This window comes from Capra hircus, chromosome 19, assembly GCF_001704415.2.
Source record: "Capra hircus breed San Clemente chromosome 19, ASM170441v1, whole genome shotgun sequence".
In the NCBI taxonomy this organism is placed as follows: domain Eukaryota; kingdom Metazoa; phylum Chordata; class Mammalia; order Artiodactyla; family Bovidae; genus Capra; species Capra hircus.
Genome location: NC_030826.1, coordinates 48387149 through 48407790, shown reverse-complemented (window position 1 = coordinate 48407790; position 20642 = coordinate 48387149). Strand labels below are relative to the sequence as shown.

General features: G+C 40.5%; 1 protein-coding gene across 1 annotated transcript in view; it reads left to right on the top strand.

The window, feature by feature from the left end:
- SMURF2 (SMAD specific E3 ubiquitin protein ligase 2) overlaps nt 1-20642 on the top strand; it is a 114621-nt gene that overhangs the window by 46721 nt on the left and 47258 nt on the right. The gene's annotated exons all lie outside the window — the stretch shown is intronic.

The following is a 20642-nucleotide window of genomic DNA, read 5'->3' as shown; positions in this document are numbered from 1 at the left end:
TGTTACTATTTTAATGTGTTTCTTACTGTGTGGATCACAATAGACTGTGGAAAATTCTGGAAGAGATGGATATACCAGAGCACCTGACCTGCCTCTTGAGAAACCTATATGCAGGTCAGGAAGCAATGGTTAGAACTGGACATGGAACAACAGACTGGTTCCAAATAGGAAAAGGAGTACGTCAAGGCTGTATATTGTCACCCTGCTTATTTAACTTATATGCAGAGTACATCATGAGAAACGCTGGACTGGAAGAAGCACAAGCCGGAATCAAGATTGCCGGGAGAAATATCAGTAACCTCAGATATGTAGATGACACCACCCTTACGGCGGAAAGTAAGAGGAGAGTGAAAAAGTTGGCTTAAAGCTCAACATTCAGAAAACGAAGATCATGACATCTGGTCCCATCACTTCATGGCAAATAGATGGGGAAACAGTGGAAACAGTGTCAGACTTTGTTTTTTGGGGCTCCAAAATCACTGCGGATGGTGATTGCAGCCATGAAATTAAAAGATTCTTACTCCTTGGAAGGAAAGTTATGACCAACCTAGATAGCATATTCAAAAGCAGAGATATTACTTTGCCAACAAAGGTCCGTCTAGTCAAGGCTATGGTTTTTCCAGTGGTCATGAATGGCTGTGAGAGTTGGACTGTGAATAAAGCTGAGCGCTGAAGAATTGATGCTTTTGAACTGTGGTGTTGGAGAAGACTCTTGAGAGTCCCTTGGACTGCAAGGAGATCCAACCAGTCCATTCTAAAGGAGATCAGTCCTGGGGATTTCTTTGGAAGGAATGATGCTAAAGCTGAAACTCCAGTACTTTGGCCACCTCATGCAAAGAGTTGACTCATTGGAAAAGACTCTGATGCTGGGAGGGATTGAGGGCAGGAGGAGAAGGGGACGACAGAGGATGAGATGGCTGGATGGCATCACCGACTTCGATGGACATGAGTCTGAGTGAACTCCGGGAGTTGGTGATGGATAGGGAGGCCTGGCGGGCTGTGATTCACGGGGTCCCAAAGAGTCGGACACAGCTGAGCAACTGAACTGAACCTAGAATTCTCTGGAAGAGGAACGTGGATGAGCTTCTGAGTTTCCCTAAACCCTTTTGTGTGTGTGTAAGGACACATTTTCATCAGATTTTCAAAGTGGCCCTTTACTCTGTGTGGGTGGGTGGGTGGGTGGGTGTGGGTGTGGGTGTGTGTGTGGTGTAAGGACATGTTTTCATCAGATTTTCGAAGTGGCCCTTTACCACCATCATCTCATCCCCTAGCAAGTTAAGAGCATTACTGTATTGCTGTGGTTTTCAAAATGTACAGAAACCAGAAGCAGCAGCATCACCTGGGTATTTAGGCCCAGCACCTCCCTCCAGACCTAATGAATTAGCAACTCTAAAAGTGCCCTCTCCTCATATTTCAGTGAGCACTCCAGATGGTATGATGCTGAAATCTGAGAACCATGACTTTAAGGTGATAGAATAGAAATAACCTAACAAATACAATTTCGATATATGTTGGCGTGTGTGTGTGTTAGTCGCTTAGTTGTGTCTGACTCTATGCATAGTTGATACTAATTTATGTGATCTACACTGATGTTAATTTGTTGACAATTTGACAATAGAGACATCAGTTGAATACAAAATTCTACAAGCATGTTCACATGTTCTTGTCTGTGTAGCATTTTTATTTAACACAAATCTTGTTTTGTTGATATTTAGGATTGGAACTAATATTTGAAAACATTTTGATTTATAAAATGTTAATGACTCCTAGGTATAACATATTTTTACTTTTGGTTAAATGCCTTTTGGTCTTTAAGAGTGTTTTGGTTAACACTGTAGATTACTTTTATTCTAATGAAGACATTTTGGTTGCAGGTAACAGGAAAACAACCCACTCAGACTAACTTAAGCAAAAAGAGACATTATGGGAGTGCAGTTTTCATGCCCGAGGGGAAAGTGCAGCCCAGCTTTAGGTGAGACAGGATCCAGGAAATGGGAAGCCTCAGACAGCTATTCTCAGTGACCCCTTCTGGCCATTTAGAACTCTTCTAAGTGCTATGCTTTCTTCTTGGCAGTGGCCTGATTCCCTGTGCTTGTTGCATAGCAGAGAGGATCTAGCTGGATCATTGGGGATCTGGTGGCTACTCATCATCCAATCAGCTGTGGTCAGGATCACACGTTACAAATACAGCTGCTGATCTTTTTCCTCTCTGGCTCATGCTGTAGCTATAGATTACATTTTATTGAGGTAGTACAGTTTAATGGCATTTTGATATGCTGTTAAGATTAAAGTAGGACCATCTGACTTGCATTTTAGTTAGTAGTAAATTGTGTTCTTTTTCTCTACAGTAACTTTCTCTTAAAGACAAGCCATGGCAAATTAGTGAATATTATATTAATAGATATTATAGTACAGATGTAATTATAAAAAAATTATAGACATAAAGTTGTTTAGTAGAATCATGTCCTTATAATCTTGACTTAATTTTGCATGTGTTTGGATGGATTGTGGAAACATTCTTTCAAATTATAATCAAACTGTGTACACAGAAGACAATATGTATTTAGCTTATGCTCTTTCTTTAGATATTACAGATTTATAAAAAGATACTGGTAGGTTTCAGATGCTTTATTTTACATACATACCTACTGTGTGTTTGAAGAAGGCATTTTGTGTAAACACGTATCAGATTTTGGGAACTTTCATTGTCAGTAATTGTTCTGCTGCTGCTAGTGTTGATAAGGATTTGGCATTATGCCTTTCATTTATACTCTATATGGAAAGTTGAAATGATCATTTGAATAGAACTTGGACAGGCTGATGTGTAAATGGCAGTATATCTCTATAGAAAGAATCTAGGAAATGCATTAGTCCTTTGCATTGGAAATTTTACTGAATAATACTTAATAGTTTTGGGGCTTGCAGTGAAATGAGAGGGAGGAGCAGTGGGAAAAGGAAGGCTTTTGTTTACTGTAAGACAGTGCAGTGAAGTAGACATAGTGATGCTAACATCACAGAAGTGTAAACATGACAAATCTAGGCAGACTCCACTGGAACAGTGAGTTACATTATGACTCGGTTCTGAGTCCTCTTGTGGAGCTTCAGAATGTCTAAAATGTCAGTATGTTTAGCAGTTACTGAATGTGTTCTCTGTGCATGGTTTTCTAGACTCCGGGCATGCAGTGGAGATGAAAGTTAAGTCCCTGACCTCAAGGAGTTAATGGTCTGGTAGGGAACCCTGGAAATATTTCGAAAGCATGAAGTTATAAAGAAGTATTTTCTTATTGTAACTACAGTACTTTTTGTAATTGCAGTCTTCTTTCCTGTTTATGCTGGTGGCCTGTGTTTACAAACGGAGCCTGTTTGGGAAACTAAATATCTTTGGCACTTTTGGTCCATCTGAGTATATCCTCAGGTAATTGAATGACTGTGCTTTTTAGAGCCTGGAAGAATGCAGAAGACCTGGGAACTCATCCTTATTTGCACTGTTGTAGAAATAGGTTAATAAATTTGGATGACCTCATGTTCTCATACACCTTTTTATTGTGTATGAGAGAGCTCAGTGAGATGTGTTACTGGGAAAGGGCTCCAGTAGGTAGTTGAGCCCTCTGGTAAAACAGAGTGCTTACAAATAGTTGAGGAAGCCACCCTGATTTAAACGAAATGATCTTTTTGAACAAAAATTAGGCTAAAGGGAGCAGTGAGTTTTGTTTTATTGTTTACCTTTTAGTTTGCTCATTCTTATACCTTGTCAGTGCTTTTTGGAGGATTTTCATTGATTTAGCAAATATTTGAGTACATATCGTATGTAATAAACTGTAAGAGAAATAAAAGTAAGCCAGACTTTGTCTTCAAGAAATGTATAGGTTAATGGGACATAAAAGGAAGGGTAAGACATCATGTTTGGAAAAGACTCTGATGCTGGGAGGGATTGGGGACAGGAGGAGAAGGGGACGACTAAGGATGAGATGTCTGGATGGCATCACGGACTCGGTGGACGTGAGTCTGAGTGAACTCCGGGAGATGGTGATGCACAGGGAGGCCTGGCGTGCTGCGATTCATGGGGTCTCAAAGAGTCGGACACGACTGAGCGACTGAACTGAAGACATCATGTGAGTATGTTTAATACAAGCAAAATGAGAAGGGACATACAAAACAAGCAGAGCCAGAACTGGAAGTGCGCAGGAAGAGAGAGGTCAAAATCAGATTGTGAGAAAGGAGGAGAACGTAAGAGTTTTCACGTGGAGTTGAAATGTGATGGATGGAGAAAGTTTTGAGGGTTAGTAGTTAGAATAGGGACTTCCTTGGCAGTCCAGTGGTTTAGAGTTGCACTTCCCAGGTTGGGGGTGTTGGTTTGATCTCTGGTCAGAGAACTAAGATCCCACATGCCAGCTGATGTGGCCAAAAAATAAAAAAATTCCCAGTAGTTAGAATAATAGCACTTGGGGTAGGGAGAGTATTTTGAATAAAGGCAAAGGCAGAAAAATCCTGGGCTTCTTTGAGGGGACAAAGAGAACAGTATTTTCAATGTAGGAGTTAATGAGAGAGAAAGAAAGGATTCTTGACAGCCTCGGCGTGAGGAGTCTGTAGAAGAGGATGGAACCTGGGTCCAGAATACCTGAGCTCATTTACTAGGTGACAGGTTGGAACAGGCCACAACTCTTGAGTTGTAGTTTCTCTCATGGTGGATTTTAGAATGTAACTTTTGTAAGGACCAAGCAAAAGACTCTGTATACATGTTTTTTGGGGCACATTGTAAAATACTTAGACAAAGCTAGTGAAGGTGATGGAATTCCAGTTGAGCTATTTCAAATCCTAAAAGCTGATGCTGTGAAAGTGCTGCACTCAATATGCCAGCAAATTTGGAAAACTCAGCAGTGGCCACAGGACTGGAAAAGGTCAGTTTTCATTCCAATCCCAAGGAAAGGCAATGCCAAAGAATGCTCAAACTACCACGCAATTGCACTTACCTCACATGCTAGTAAAGTAATGGTCAAAATTCTCCAAGCCAGGCTTTAACAGTACTTGAACTGTGAACTTCCAGATGTTTAAGCTGGATTTAAAAAAGGAAGAGGAACCAGAGATTAAATTGCCAGCATCCGTTGGATCATAGAAACAGCAAGAGAATTACAGTAAAACATTTATTTCTGCTTTATTGACTATACCAAAGTCTTTGACTGTGTGGATCGCCACAAACTGTGATAAATTCTTAAAGAGCTGGGAATACCAGACCACCTGACCTGCCTCTTGAGAAATCTGTATGCGTGTCAGGAAGCAACAGTTAGAACTGGACATGGAACAACAGACTGGTTCCAAATTGGGAAAGGAGTACATCAAGTCTGTATATTGTCACCCTGCTTATTTAACTTATATGCAGAGTACATCATGAGAAATGCTGGGCTGGATGAAACACAAGCTGGAATCAAGATTGCCGGGAGAAATATTAATAACCTCACGTATGCAGATGACACCACCGTTATGGCAGAAAGTGAAGAGGAACTAAAGAGCCTCTTGATGAAAGTGAAAGAGGAGAGTGAAAAAGTTGGCTTAAAGCTCAACATTCAGAAAACTAAGATCATGGTATCTGGTCCCATCGCTTCATGGCAAGTAGATGAGGAAACAGTGGAAACAGTGACAGACTTTATTTTTTTGGGCTCCAAATCACTGCAGACGGTGACTGCAGCCATGACCTTAAAAGATGCTTGCCCCTTGGAAGAAAAGTTATGACCAAGCTAGATAGCATATTAAAAAGCTGAAACATTACTTTGCTGACAAAGGTCCATCTAGTCAAAGCTGTGGTTTTTCCAGTAGTCATGTATGGATGTGAGAGTTGGACTATATAGAAAGCTGAGCACCGAAGAATTGATGCTTTTGAACTGTGGTGTTGGAGAAGACTTTTGAGAGTCCCTTGGACAGCAAGGAGATCTAACCAGTCCATCCTAAAGGAGATCAGTCCTGAATATTCGTTGGAAGGATTGATGGTGAAGCTGAAACTAATACTTTGGTCACCTGATGCAAAGAATTGACGCATTTGAAAAGTCCTGATGCTGGGAAAGATTGAAGGCAGAGGATGAGATGGTTGGATGGCATCACTGAGTCAGTGGACGTAAATTTGAGTAAACTCCAGGAGTTGGTGATGAACAGTGAGGCCTGGTGTGCTGCAGTTGATGGGGTCACAAAGAGTCGGACACGACTGAGCAACTGAACTGATGTTATTTAAATGTGAATATTGCAAATGGAAATAGGCAAAGAGATATGTGATACCTGAAATAATCTGGCAACTACTTTGGATGTTCAGGGAGAGGGATTGATAAGACATTTGCTCTCTGGATGATTGCAAGCATATGGTGCAGTTCACAGAACTGGGGAGATCAAAAGGAAGAAGAGCTGTTGCAGTAGGGAAGCTGATGAATTCAGGTTTTTAAAAAATTTCTATTTATTTATTTGACTGTGACAGGTCTTAGTTGTAGCACGCAGGTTCTTGAGTTGTGGCATGCGAGCTCTTAGTTGCAGCACGTGGAGTCTAGTTCTCTGACCAGGGATTAAACCCAGTCCCCCTTCATTGGGTGTGTGAAGTTATTAGCCACTGGACCATCAGAGAAATCCCTGATCAGTTCAGTTTTGAATACGTGTAATTTCAAGTGCTGGTAAGGTAAGGTATCCCAAGTGAGTATGTTATGGTAGACAATTGTAATGTGAATTTGGATTTTGAGAGAGGAGTGAGACTGGGCATACAGATTGAGACTCATCAGTGTGTACCAAAAGCTTACTAGGTTCATGAACTTTGTTACTGACTGAATGCTTCTGTCTGTGTTCTCCCGTATTTTACATGTTGAAGCCCTAATCAGGGAATTCTCTGGTGTTGCAGTGGTTAGGACTCTGCCTTCCACCTCTAGGGGCCCAGGTTTGATCCCTGGATGGGGAACTAAAATCTGTAAACCTCCCCCTCAAAAAAGGAATGCTCATCCCTAGTGTGATGGTAAATGAAAGTGGGGCTCTTTGGGAGGTACTCACATCATGAAGGTGGAGCCCTCATGATTGGAATTCAGTTCAGTTGCTCAGTCATGTCCGACTCTTTGTGACCCCATGGACTACAGTATGCCAGGCTTCCCTGTCCATCACCAACTCCCTGAGCTTGCTCAAACTCATGTCCATCGAGTCGGTGATACCATCCAACCATGTCATCCTCTGTTGTCCCCTTCCCCTCCTGCCTTCCATCTTTCCCAGCATCAGGGGCTTTTCCAGTGAGTCAGTTCTTTGCATCAGGTGGACAAAGTATTGGAGCTCTAGCTTCAGCATCAGTCCATCAGTGAATATTCAGGGCTGATCTCCTTTAGGATGGACTGGTTGGATCTTCTTGCAGTCCAAGGGACTCTCAAGAATTCTCCAACACCACAGTTCAAAAGCATCAATTCTTTGGCACTCAGCTTTCTGTATAGTCCAACTCTCACATCCATACATGACTACTAGAAAAACCATAGCTTTGACTAGACAGACCTTTGTCGGCAAAGTAATGTCTCAGCTTTTTAATATGCTGTCTAGGTTGGTCATAACTTTTATTCCAAGGAGCAAGCATCTTTTAATTTCATGTCTGTAGTCACCATCTGCAGTGATTTTGGAGCCTCCCAAAATAAAGTCTGTCACTGTTTCCACATCTATTTGCCATGCAACGATGGGACCAGATGCCATGATCTTAATTTTCTGAATGTTGAGCTTTAAGCGAACTTTTTCACTCTCCTCTTTCTCTTTCACCAAGAGGCTCTTTGATTGGGATTAGTGCTCTTCAAGAGAGGTGCTACTTCTTGTGGCTGTATGAGGATATAGCAAGAAGGTGGCTGCCTACAAAACGAGAAGGGGACTCCTCACCAGACACTGAATCTGCCTGTCCCTTGGTCTTGGACTTGCCAGCCTCGGAACTGTGAAAAATAAGTGTTGTTTAAGCCACCTAGTCTGTAGCATTTATTATAGCAGCCTGAACTAAGACGGGCTTCTCATCAGATTGTGAGAAGACCCCTTTCTTGCTATTTAAGATACTTGCAACCTGGGGGATTAACTTTTATTAGAAATTTTAGAGTAGAAAGAATAATAATAGCTAATATTTTTTGAGCACCTGGTACTCTTCCAGGTGTTTTATGTGTTTGAATTTATTTAATCTTTAAAACAACCCTGAAAGGTAGCTCCTAGTATCCTCACTGTAACAGACGAGATATCTGAGGTAAATAGGCATTAAGTCGTCGTTCAGGGTCACAAGTTAATAAGTGACAGCACCGGGTTCAAACCCTGGCATTCTGACTCAAAAGTGTTTAACGTTATATAATGTTTATATCTTAACAGTATACTATGGTATCTCTATGCCTGTCTCTAGAGAAAGAGGGTAAAGGAGACACATTTGGGAGTGGCCAGAAAGTGAGTCAACTTTTCCCCTACACGAAGAATGATGTTCAGGCTTCACTGTAACTATACACTTGAATTTTATACCAAGGATTCCTTCTTTTGGTGTTTTGATGAAAGTAAATTCACTGCAACTATATACTTGAATTTTATACCAAGATTTCCTTCTCTTGGTGTTTTGATGAAAGTAAATTGTTGTTTGGTGAAGTTTAGATACACTAGACCTGTCTCTTGAGCAGCCACCAGTTACGAAATGGATCTGTTTGAATGAAAGTGTCCAATCAAGAAGGTGCAGTGACTGTCTCCGGTAGCACTAGCCTGATAGTATTCAGTCTCCAGACTGCATCGGAGGTCCTTAAGTCTTAGTGAATTTACCATTGTTATGAGTGAAGGATAGTACTTCTGTGCATTTTCATCCCTCAAGTGGAGAAAAGAATTCAAGGAAATATTGCCTAAGATAGCAGAAGGACTATCTTGTAGTATTAAGATAAATAGCAGCAGAGAGTTTCTTACAGTAGCGGTATCTGCAGCGTGCCTGCTACATCCCAAGTCCCTGCATGCTTTACATTTATTTCATACTGAATGTTGCTTGGCTTTAGCAGAACCTTTTTTTTTTTAATGCCAAAACTTGATAATTGTGTGTGTAATAGAAGATTTATTTTAAAATTGCCTCCAGTCTTTTTAAGGTAATTATTTACTCTTGTGGCTAAAAGAAATATCTGCACTTAAAGTTGTTTGATGTGAATGAACTAGATGGGTCATTTTCAGTTGGTTAACTTAAGAACCAGTTTTGCCTTTGAAATACTTAAATGCTGATGCTTTATTTTTTCCTTTAAGTAAGAATATTTACATCATGTTGGTAGAATCTGTATACTGATTAGTTACTCATCAGATACTAAAAACATTAAGCTAAACTTAGAGACCCGGTTTGTTTTGTAACATGCATGAAATGAATTGCCTGAAATTCCTCGATTAAATGGCACGGTAGCAAGACATTTAGTTAAAAGGAGATCTAATATGATCGCAGAGGTAAACTATAATCTATTGAAAGAAATTGCTCATCTTTTGGAAGAGGTCCTTTTGCAGTCTGGGTTTCTGTTAACCATTTTGTAAACCTGTATCACCAGTAATTGCTTTAGCACGTTCAGTTCAGGTCAGTCGCTCAGTTGTGTCTGACTCTTTGTGACCCCATGGACTGTGGCACGCCAGGCCTCCCTATCCATCACCAACTCCTGGAGTTTACTCACACTCATGTCCATTGAGTTGGTGAGGCCATGCAACCATCTCAATTTCTGTCATTCCCTTCTCCCGCCCTCAGTCTTTCCCAGCATCAGAGTCTTTTCAAATGAGTCAGTTCTTCCCATCAGGTGGCTAAAGTACTGGAGTTTCAGCTTCAGCATCAGTCCTTCCAGTGAATATTCAGGACTGATTTCCTTTAGGATGGACTGGTTTGGATCCCCTTGCAGTCCAGTGGACTCTCAAGAGTCTTCTCTAACACCACAGTTCAAAAGTATCAATTTTTCAGCGCTCAGCTTTCTTTATAGTCCAACTCTCACATCCATACATCGACTGACCTTTTTCCGCAAAGTAATGTCTCTGATTTTTAATATGCTGTCTAGGTTGGTCATAACTTTTCTTCCAAGGAGCAAGCGTCTTTTAATTTCATGGCTGCCGTCACCAACTGCAGTGATTTTGGAGCCCCCCAAAATAAAGTCTCTTCACTGTTTCCATTATTTCCCCATCTATTTGCCATGAAGTGATGGGACCAGATGCCATGAGTTTTAAGCCAACTTTTTCACTCTCCTCTTTCACTTTCATCAAGAGGCTCTTTAGTTCTTCTTTGCTTTCTGCCATAAGGGTGGTGTTATCTGCATATCTGAGGTTATTGCTATTTCTCCTGGCAATCTTGATTCCAGCTTGTGCTTCTTCCAGCCCAGCATTTCTCATGATGTACTCTGCATATAAGTTAAATAAGCAGGGTGACAACATAGAGCCTTGACATACTCCTTTCCCGATTTGGAACCAGTCTGTTGTTCCATGTCCAGTTCTAACTGTTGCTTCCTGACCTGCATACAGATTTCTCAAGAGGCAGGTCAGGTGGTCTGGTATTCCCATCTCTTAGAATTTTCCGCATTAAGTTCCTTTAAAAAGGAAGAGCTAACCTGACAGACTGTGTTTAGCTGTATGTATGATGTTTAAGAGTTTGGATTCTGTGATTAGTATCAACTATTTGTATTGTTCGGAGAAGGCAATGGCACCCCACTCCAGTACTCTTGCCTGGAAAATCCCATGGACGGAGGAGCCTGGTAGGCTGCAGTCCATGGGGTCTCTTAAGAGTTGGACACAGCTGAGCGACTTCACATTCACTTTTCACTGTCATGCATTGGAGAAGGAAATGGCAACCCACTCTAGTGTTCTTGCCTGGAGAATCCGGGGTCGCACAGAGTCGGACACGACTGAAGCGACTTAGCAGCAGCATTTGTATTGTTATCTTCACTCTAGCATTTACAGTGTAATCTTTGGCAAGTCCTTAATGCCTAAACTTCCATTTCTTCATCTCTAAAGTGTAGTAGGGACTTACCTGGCGATCCAGTGGTTAAGACTGTGGACTTCTACTGCAGAGGGCATAGGTTTAAGTCCCTAATGGGGGAACTAAGATCCCACATACCATGCTGTGTGGCCAAAAAAAAAAAGAAAAGAAAAATGTAGGTAATACTGTTACTTAACTTCATATGATTGGTATATACTTGGACATAGTAAATAGTCAATAAATGTTATCCAATCTTTTTTATATTCCTTACTAAAGTTCTTTTTCATTTAATGAATAAATGGACTTTTATTCTTAACAGCATATTAAAATTTTTTCTTGTCAATAAATATTTACGTAATCTTAATGGTTATATTTCAGCATACTATTTGTCATCCTTAAAAACTATCAATATTTTGTTATTGTGCAAATAAGGTTGTATTTGATATTTCTGCTAAGTATAGCCTTTTGTAATAATGCTTTTTAAAGGATAATAATGCTGTTGAATATGAATCTTAGGGCTCCTGTTTGAAGAAAAAAACTGAAACATATAGGTATAAAAATTATATTTTATGCAAGTTTTCAATAGAACTTAAATTTCGTGCTTTGGGGTTGAAGTAGAGGTTATTTTCTTGGAGCAGAAAGATCAGGAAGGGAGCGTATTGTAGACATCTTTAAAGCACTAGGCCATCCTGTTGGGATTTGTATAGAAGTGCTGTCCTCAACTTCAGTTTTGTTTTGCAGTGTTAATATAAATTCAAAGAAAATACAAAAGCAGTCTACTCTGTTGAAAAATGGTTTGTACAGCTTGAACAAACAGTGCTATATAATCTGTTTTTGTGGGGCAAAGGAAAATGGGATGTCTGAGTGTTTGTTTTTTTTTTTTCTCTCAGTCTCATTCCAATCAGCAGTGTAATTGGAATGCAACTCCAGTCTGGAGGAGGAAGGGGAATTTTTGGCAAGAAGATACTGAGCAGTTGGGAGTTTAATTCAAATTTAGTATAGGCAGCCATGCATTAGAGTACAACTCAGTAAGAGCAGCAATAGCATTCTACTTCTACAGCTGGGAGTTGTACTCTGGTATTATTAGATGCTGTGTTCCATATAGATAACGCTTTTCCAACCAGAAGAAGGAATTATCAACTGAAATGGTAATATTTATTGCATCTGCACTTCTGCACATGGTTTCCTCCGATCACTGCCTCTAATAAAATATACTAAAGACTTTTGTGAAATTTAAAAATATTTCTTGAGAAAACAACAACAAAGAAAGGCTTTTATGGCATGATATTTGTATTGTACCTGACCAGCAAGCTCTGAGGGGAGAGGACTGTGTCTTATTTATCTTTGTATCTGCAGAATCTGTCATCGCACTTGGCACAAAGCAGTTGTTTAGGATATGCGAATGAAAGGGTGAATGAAGGAGCGTACCCTTCTCATTAAGCATCCCAAGATGGTCCCGTCTACTTGTGTGTGAAATAGAGAGGAGTTACCAGTGTACCAGCCAGGAAGATCTTACCTTGTTTTGATTATCTCCTCTATTTCAAACTCACCTATCTGCTGAAGAGTAGAATAGCTGGAACAGGTTTTAGGTTTTGGAAGTGTAGACTTGGGAGTGAGAAATGCTTGGAAGAAATTTGAGAAGGGTAGTAGCATGATCATATTAGTCTAGTAAAATTAATCTAGTAGAAATCTACAGGCTGTGTGAGACTTGGTCCCAATGGGATCTGAAATAGTGGTACTGTGCTGGTGTGACGCCACATTTGTAGCTCACAGTACTCAAAATCGACATACGGCTGTTAAATGTCTGAAGTCCTGTATAATGTTTTAATACAGAAATTAGTGGAAGTTCATTGAGTTATATTCCTAAGAATTACGCACTTTTCTTTGTAAATTATTTCAAGAGAAAACTTAGTAAACATTAAAAATTTTAAAATATTGACATCTGTCTAGGAGTAAGTCTGTACTCTTTAGCCTTTGTTCTGGCCCTCACACCCCCTTACAAGGTTTCTCTCCTGCTAGTCCCTTCCTGTAATTTCTCAGTTCCTGTGTTTCTCAGCAATGTTTTTACCTCTCTCCTGTAATAATCATTTATAAAACAAAAATGAAAGTTCTTCCTCTCTGCTACCCTTCCCTAGTGCCACAGTTCCCAGTCTTGGCTCAACTTTCTTTAGTTTTCTGTTACAGAAAGTGATTTACAGATATAAATTTGTGCAAATATAAATGTAAAATTATACTACAAATATTAAAACACATTGTAGTATTATATATTTCTCAGGAGATTCTGATGTATACCTCCTTAGTTGAGAATTTGTTACAGTGACAAATAGGAGTTTGTCCTAGTGAAATTCATTAACTCATTGAGCATTTACTGAGCTCTTATGATTGGTACCGAGGATGAAAAGAGCAGCGGGCTATGGTTCTAGGACCCAGAGTACATTCCTAAGAAAAGGAGCAGTAGACTCCAAGGGCTAAAAATGGACTCATGTGAGTAAATACCAGAGTCTCAAATGGCGGCTGAAAAGGCCATCTGCAGATTTACAGGCGCGCTCTTTTGCTGCTGCGTGTACATGATCAGAGATTGCCTGGGGCTGTTGAGATGGAGTGTGAGTAGGCGCTCTGACCAGTCTTGACATTTCTTTCTTTTAAATTAATCTTGTTTCTCTGTGTTATCTTCCTTACTCTCAGAGTTGCTAGAATTTCTCTTTATAAACTTTGAACCTGACTTTAAAGTTCTTTCTTCTTTTGATTTTTTCAGTTACTCTTTAAAACTTGGTCATATATTAGCAACATCATACTCGTGATTAAAAGAAAAAATGTCAAACATGACCTGATGAGTATCTTTTAAATATTGGGAAATGATAATAACATTGTATAAACCAAAACTATGGTTACTTACAGACTGGTAATCTATCACATAGTATTAAAAGTCCCTCTTTCAATGAAATTATTTTAGATTATTTTGGAGTTTGTTTTTAGTCATTTAGCGTTTTACCAAGTGCCCATCAAATGTCTGGCGCAGTGTTTGCTTGGTGCAGGGGTTTTAAAGAAACGATGCAGTCATGATTTATGCTGAATGGAGTTTACCATTTCTAGTTACAAGTAACATTCTAAACTTAAAAACATAATAACGTGTGACAAGTACCTGGGATAAGTATGGGCTTTTGTGAAAATACAAGTGGGCAAAAGGTTGAGAGAAACATGTTCTAAAAAGCTTCCTTCCCTTTTGAGACCTAAATACAGGTAGTTGAAGGAGTCCGGGGCAGATGTTTTGGGGAGAGAGAATGACACAATGAAGGCTGTGGGTGAGAGAATATATTTGAGAATGTGAAGGTTTAGTGTGGCTGGATCTTGGACTTGGATGCTTGAAGAGGAGGGACGGTAGTGGAAGACGAGGTCAGAGAGCAGGAGCCAGAGGGTCTGATGGGCTTAAAACCCAAATAGGTTTTGGGCTTGAAGACCTTGGCAGTATTCTAAGCATGGAGGTCAATAGAAAAGGCAAGGGATACAAGGTTCCTGAGAAAGTGGGAGGTTGGGGATGTGATCCAGAGCACCAGTGGAAGGACTGTTTTGAGGAGTGTTTTACACATGTTTTGGAAAGTTATTAGGAAGAGAAATGGATGGAAGGAATTAAATAATAATTTTAGAAAGATCATTTTAGGTCTAGTGTGGAGACCTGATTGAAGGCAGTTGAGGCTTAAGGCAGGGGACTGATAGGGAGGCCGTTGTAATGGCTTAAACAGTAGTTGATGGTGGTCTGCACAGGTGTAATGGCACTGGTAATAGGGAGAAGTGCACAGGCGAAGGATATTTCAGAGGCAGAGTTGATTAGAAGCAGTGATTGCCAGGAGGTGGGGAGAGGTAGTGTAGTGGAGGTTTCTGACTAGGGCAGTAGAGTGGAAAGCAAAGATATTTATTGAAAGTTAACTGGAGAAGGAGTTTGAGGGAAAGGGGGATAGTGATTTTTATTTGAGGGTGTATTTAGTGTGCCTGTGTGGATCTGGAGTTCAAGAGAGAGCTGAGGATTGGGTTTATAGATTGAGGTGTCCTCAAAATGGTAAAGACCAGGGAGAATGTTTGGAAAAAATGGCTTTTCAAATTTGTTTTTCAAGATGAGAGGAGGAGCTTTGTCAAACTGTCAAAACTATGAACTTTCTCCCCAGGAGAGTACACATGGATATAACAATTTTTGTTTTCCTCGTCCACTCTGGTTTATTTCAAGATATTGAATATAGTCCCCTGTGCTATACAGTAGTACCTTGTTGTTTATCTATTTGAATCCCAAACTCCTAATTCATCCTTCCCCTAACCCTTTTCCCCTTTGGTAACCATAAGTTTGTTTTCTGTGTCTGTGAATCTGTTTCTGTTTTGTAAATAAGTTCATTTGTATCATATCTTAGGTTTCACATATAAGTGATAGCATATGGTATTTATCTTTCTCTTTGTGACTTACTTCACTTAAATTATGGTAATCTCTAGGTCCACCCATGTAGTTGGAAATGGCAGTTTTTTTATGGCTGAGTAGTATTCCTGTGTATGTGTATATCACACCTTTTTTATCCATTTACCTGTTGATGGACATTTACGTTGCTTCCTTGTCTTGGCTATTATAAGTAGTGCTTTTATGACCACTGGGGTGCGTGTATCTTTGGGAATTGGCATTTTCTCCAGATAGGTGCCAGTAGCGGGGTTGCTAAACCACGTGGCAACACTGTGTTTTGAGGATCCTCTGTGTTGTTTTCCATAGTGGCTGCACCGACTTCATCCCCACCGACAGTGTAGGAGGGTTCCCTTTTCTCCACACCCTCACTAGCATTTATTATTTGAAGACTTTTTAATGATGGCCATTCTGACTGGGGTGAGGTGATTTTTGTAGTTTTGATTTCCACCTCTCTAATATTAGCAGTGTTGAGCCTCTTTCCATGTGTCTGTTGGCCATCTGTATGTCTTATTTGGAGTAGTATTACTTACTCCTTTAGTAGTAGTTGAGATCTTCTGCCCATTTTTTGACTGGGTTTTTTTGTTTGTTTTTGTTACTGAGTTATATGAGCTGTTTGTATATTTTGGAAATTAAGCCCTTGTTGGTTACATTGTTTGCAGATATTTTCTCCTGTTCTGTAGGTTGTCTTTGTTTATGATTTCCTTTGCTGTGTGAAAGCTTATACATTTGATTCAGTTCAGCTCAATCGTGTCCAACTCTCTGTGACCCCAAGAATCGCAGCATGCCAGGCCTCCCTGTCCATCACCAACTCTCAGAGTTGTGTTACCCAAACTCATGTCCATCGAGTCGGCGGTGCCATCCAGCCATCTCATTCTCTGCCGTCCTCTTCGCCTCCTACCCTCAATCCCTCCCAGCGTCAGGGTCTTTTCCAATGAGTCAAACTCTTCGCATGAGGTGGCCAGAGTATTGGAGTTTCAGCTTCAGCATCAGTCCTTCCATTGAATACCCAGGACTGATCTCCTCCAGGATGGACTGGTTGGATCTCCTTGCAGCCCAAGGGACTCTCAAGAGTCTTCTCCAACACCACAATCTCATTTGTTTATTTTGGCTTTATTTTGTTCATTTTGTCATATAAAGAAACCATTGATTTATGTCAGAGAAGCTTTGCCTATATTCTCTTCTGGGAGTTTTACGGTGTCATGTCTTATATTTAAATCTTTAAGCCAGTTTAAGTTTTTTTGTGTGTATGGTGTGAGAGACTGTTCTAACTTCATTGATTTCCATGTGGCTGTCCAGTTTTTCCAGTACCACTTGTTGAAGAGACTGTCTTTTCTCCATGTATATTCTTGCCTTGTCATGGATTAATTGACTGTGGGTTTGCAGGTCTGTCTCTGGGCTCTGTTCTGTCCCACTGATCCATATGTGTTTGTGGCATTACTGCACTGTTTTGCTTACTGTAACTTTGTAGTATTGTTTGAGGTTTGGGAAGGTTATGTCTCCACCTTTGTTCTTTCTCCTTAGGATTGCTTTGACAATTCTGGGTCTTTTATGGTTTCATAAAAATTTTAGGTTTATTTGTTCTGGTTCTGGGAAAAATGATGTGGGTAATTTGTTAGGGGTCACAGTAAATCTGTAGATGGCCTTGAGTAGTACGACCACTTTAACAGTGTTCTTCGAATCCAAGAGCATGGGGTATCTTTCCATCTCTGTATTTTTATTTTTGTCTGTGCTGAGTCTTCGTTGCTACATGTTTTTTTGTCTGTGCTGAGTCTTCGTTGCTACATGTGGACTTTATCTAGTTGGAGCGAGCGGGGGCTGCTCTCTAGTTGGAGCAGGTGGGGGCTGCTTTTTAGGTGCGGTGCTCAGGCTTGCCATTGCATTGGCTTCTCTCATCGCAGAGCGCCGGCTCTAGAGCTTCCGCGGCTGCAGCTCATGGGCTCTAGAGCATGGCTCGGTAGCTGTGGTGCACAGCCTCAGCTGCTCCACAGCATGTGGGATCTTCTGGGACCAGGGGTTGAACCAGTGTCCCTGCATTGCAAGGTGGATTCTGAACCACCGGGGAAGCCCCTTTCCATTTCTTTGAATAATCTTCAGTTTCCTTTATGAATATTTTATAGTGCTCAACATATGTCTTTCACCTCCTTGGTGAGGTTTATTCCTATGGTGTTTTTTTTTTTAGATGCAATTTCAGAAGAGATTTTTTTTCCCCTTGCCCTTTCTCATATTTCACTGTTAGTTTAAAGAAATGTGACAGGTTTCTGCATGATAATCTTGTACTCTGATACCTTGCTGAATTTATCAGTACTAGTGGTTTTTATGTGTGTCTTTAGGGTTTTTTATGTATAGTAGTATCATGTCATCTGCATCAATGCTGGTTGAATAGAAGTGGGGAGAGTGGACATCCTTGTCTTGTTCTGGATTTTAGCAGGAGGTCTTTCTGCTTCTCAGTGTTGGGTGTTACGTTGGCTGTGGGTTTGTCATAAATAGCTTTTATTATGTTGAGATATGTTTTCTCTGTAGTTTTTACCATAAATGGATACTAAATTTTATCAAATTTTTTTTGCACCCATTGAGATGATAATGTGGCTTTTTTTGGGTCTTTCATTGATGTGTATCACATCGGTTGACTTTTCATATGTTGAATGATCCTTGTGACTTTGGGATGAATCCAGCTTGATTGTGGTGTGTGATCTTTTTTATGTGTTGTTGGATTCAGCTTGCTAATACTTTGTTGAGCTTGTAACAGTTTACATATAATTCCAAGGTTTATAGGATGGACGTCTGTGCTCCTTAGGTTATAGAGTAAAAGAGGACCTGAGTAAGGACATCTCTGAAGAACCTCAACTTTCATGGATGGAGCAAAGGAAAGAGATCTGGCAAAGAAGACTTAGAATAAATTTTATACTTGGATTGTTTGTGATACATATACGCAATGGAGTATTACTCAGCCATAAAAAGGAATGCATTTGACTCAGTTCTAATGAGGTGGATGAACCTAGAGCCTATTATACAGAGTGAAGTAAGTCAGAAAGATAGATATTGTATGTTAATGCATATACGTGGAATCTAGAAAGCTGGTGCTGAGCAACCTATCTGCAGGGCAGCAGTGAGACGCAGACATGGAGGACAGAGTTAGGGACAGAGGCGGGGAAGGAGAGGGAGGGACGAATTGAGAGAGGAGCACGGAAACATACACACCACCATGCGTGAAATAGACAGCCAGTGGAAACTCGCTGTATGACGCAGGGAGCTCAGACCCACTGCTCTGTGACAGCCGAGAGGGGTGGGATGGGCTGGGAGGCTGGGGGGAGATCCAAGAGGGAGGGGACATGCGTATACCTGTGGCTGATTCATGTTGATATATGGCAGAAGCCACCACAATATTGTAAGGCAATTATCCTCCAATTAAAAATAACTTAATTTTAAAAAATTACACTTGATTTAAATTTTATGTTTGGTGTTAAGCAGAAACCAAAAGTAGAGAGGGGTTCCAGAAGAGGGAGTAGTCAGTAGTGGCAAATGCCCCCCAGGGGCAAGTGCAATAAAGAATGAAAAGCGTCCATTGGATGGATTTAGTAATTAGGTCCCCAGTGCTCTGGAGAAGCAGTGTAGAGGCAATGGTGAGAGGAGAAGCCAAACTACAGTTAATTGAGGCATTAGTGGGTAGTAAAGAAGTGAAGTCACAAGTGTACACGGTGTTTTAAAGTAGTTCAGTTACGGAGGAAAAGAGGTAAGATGGTGGCTGGAGTGGAGGGGCATGGGCACGACTGGAGGATGTGTAAGTACTGATGAGGCCATCACTAGAGGAAATGGGGGGACAAGTCTTGAGAAAATGATGGGTTGGGTATGAAATCCATAGCACAGTCGGAAGGATGCCCTTAGAGGAGTGAACATGGTAAGTGGGAGGAAGAAAAGAATGAGTGTTAAAACGATGTGTGTGTAGGCTTAGTGACAGGAAGTTGGAGAACTTCCCATGTAGCCTTCTCTCTGAAGTAGGATGTGCAGTTATTTATGTTTTGAATCATAGAGTGGTGGTTTAAGCATTACTGAGACCTTGTCAGCACTGCAGGTTGTGATGTGGATTCATATATGTGTTGCATGGGCTTCCCTTGTGGCTCTGGTAGAGAACCTGCCAGTGCAGGGGACGCGCTCAGTCCCTGGGTAGGGGAGAGCCCCTGGGACAGGAAGTAGCAACCCATGCCAGCACTCTAATCTGGGAAACCCCACGGAGAGAGGAGCCTAGCGGGCTGCAGTTCACGGTATCGCAGAAGAGCTGGATATGACTTAGTGACTAAACAACGTGTATTGTATATGTATAGATCCTGAGTATTCTGTTCAGTTTATGTGATGATAACAAAAGTTGAGGGAGTTTTTTTTTTAATGCTTTATCAGATCAAATTCCAAGTTCTCTATGACAACAGCACCCCTGTTCTTGGTTTTCTTGTTTTAAAAAAGCCTTTTTTTTTTTTTTTTGACCATGCATGGTGGATCTTGGTTCCCCAACCAGGGCTTGAATGCACAGCCCCTGCAGTGGAGGCGCAGAGTCTTCATTGTTGGACCCCAGGGAAGTCCCTTGGGAGGCGTTCTCCTCAATCAGCTTTCTGATTTGGTATTCTGAAATATGGCCTTGGTTTTCATGGTTGAGTTTTTATGTTCTTAAACTGTTTCTAACACAGGGCCTAAGAGACTCTGACTAGTAAATCCATTTCTTGTGCTTACTTAATAATTTTATTCATTTATCAGTGGCATCTATCTTCAAGATTATTTTTATTTGAACTTTTAACAGTGATTTATTTATTTAGACTTGTTCCCAAGGTTTGTTAAGTGAATTGTTACACACTAAACTTCCAATAAGTGCAACTAATTGAACAGACCATTTAAACTATTAGCAGAAGTGGGTAGAAATTAGTCACACATTACTTTCATAGATATTTTATAAATTAAAATATAAATATATGGACATTGGTGGTTTACCTTCACTTGTAACAAGTTTGAATTACAGAAGTTCAGTGACTGCATAAGCAGAGGCTTTTAAATTGACATGTAATGCACGTACTGTAAAATTCATCCCTCTAAAGCATGTGCAGTCCAGTGATTTTAGAATTGATCTATTCACAAGGCTGTGCAGCCATCACCATTAAGTAATCATGTAATGAAGGGTAATCCAGAGAATGTGGATCTGGGCTATCTGTCTTGATATATTAACTTTTAGTTTTTGGAAGACACAGTCGATCTTCTTGTCTTTTAGCCAGTGTTTCTGTGGAGTTGAGATGGAGAGAAATA